The following is a 1,586-nucleotide window of genomic DNA, read 5'->3' as shown; positions in this document are numbered from 1 at the left end:
GCATTAATCAGCTTAAGCCATCCACTAATACAGATGTTGATGGCTTATCGGTCGTTCTAATTAAAAGTTGTCCTGCCTTGATTAAGCCTCCATGGCACATTTTCAACATGTCACTTGCTGCTGGAGTCATCCTTGATGACTTGAAATTGACTTTTATACGCCTATCCTTAAAAGCGGCAATAAAAATGATATTGAGAATTATAGGCCAATTTGCAAGCTAACCACAGTCTCTAAACTGTTTGAGTGCATAGTTAAGGACAAAATATACTTTGCCGTCAAACATATGATATGTCCTAATCAACATGGCTTTGTTCCGGGCAGATCTACCTTAACTAATTTAGCTGCCTTTACGGAGGATTGTCTGGATACCTTTCAAAGGGGTTTTCAAATGGATGCAATCTACGCAGATTTTTCTAAGGCTTTTGATAGGGTATCTCGCCCAATGTTGATAGCTAAACTTGAGCGTCTAGGCTTTCATTCCCAATTTCTAAAGTGGATAACTTCCTATTTAGATAACAGAAAATGTGTCGTTCGACTTGATAATGTATCGTCTTACTCTTTTGTTGCTTCCTCTGGTGTTCCCCAGGGTAGTGTCCTAGGCCCGTTAATTTTTGTCCTTTTCATTAATGATATTTCCTCATGTTTTTCCAAGTGTAATTATCTTCTATACGCGGATGACCTTAAGATTTATTATGAAATTAAATGTCCAGAAGATTCAACCATTCTCCAGTGTGAGTTGGATAACTTATATAGTTGGTGTGTGCGTAATCGTTTGTTCCTCAACATTAGTAAATGTCACTATTCTTCTTATGCGAGAGTTTTCAGTATTGTTTCAACATCTTACTGCATCTCAAACTCGCCGCTAAAGATAAAAAGTGAATGTAAAGACCTGGGCGTCTATTTTGACTCCAACTTCAACTTCACAACTCACATCAATTATATTGTTTCTAAATCGTTCGCTGTTTTGGCCTTTACTCGTCGAAACTGTTCTTCGTTTTCTGATCCCTATACTCTCAAATTGTTGTACTCGTCCTTAGTTCGGTCCAGGTTAGAATACGCGGTATTCGTTTGGTTTCATGCAGTCCATGTTAATAGATTAGAGTCTGTTCAGCGAGCTTTTGTGCGCTTTGTTTTGCGCTCTAAACTTGCACTAAAGTTTTTAGCCCAAGGAGGTTATGAGCATCAATGTCCAAAACACATAACGTTTAAAATGACTGTGGCAGACGAAAGGGACGCGAAGAGGTATTTCTGTCAAAAATTTGGTATTCCTGCAACAATTGGGGCGATAGAGGGAACGCATATTCAAATGGTGCGGCCTACTGTAAACGAACATTTGTATTTCAACAGGAAACTGAAGCACAGTGTAAATACCATGGTTGTGAGTAGTTGCATGAAACACTTATGCAAATATGTATATATGACCATATGATTGAACTATTGCAGATATGTGATCACAGAATGATTGAAAGGGCAGTTGATGCTCGCTTTGGAGGCGCGTGCCACGATTCACATGTGTGGAATGTGTCCCATGAGAGACGAGAACTGAAGAGCCGTTTTGAAGGCGGCGATAGAGCCACACACCTAAT

The sequence above is a fragment of the Rhagoletis pomonella genome, unplaced genomic scaffold, assembly GCF_013731165.1.
Source record: "Rhagoletis pomonella isolate Grant_MI unplaced genomic scaffold, Rhpom_1.0 Rhpom_scaffold_00003, whole genome shotgun sequence".
In the NCBI taxonomy this organism is placed as follows: Eukaryota; Metazoa; Arthropoda; class Insecta; order Diptera; family Tephritidae; genus Rhagoletis; species Rhagoletis pomonella.
The sequence above is the reverse complement of the archived record's forward strand: the minus strand, read 5'-3'. Positions refer to the sequence as shown.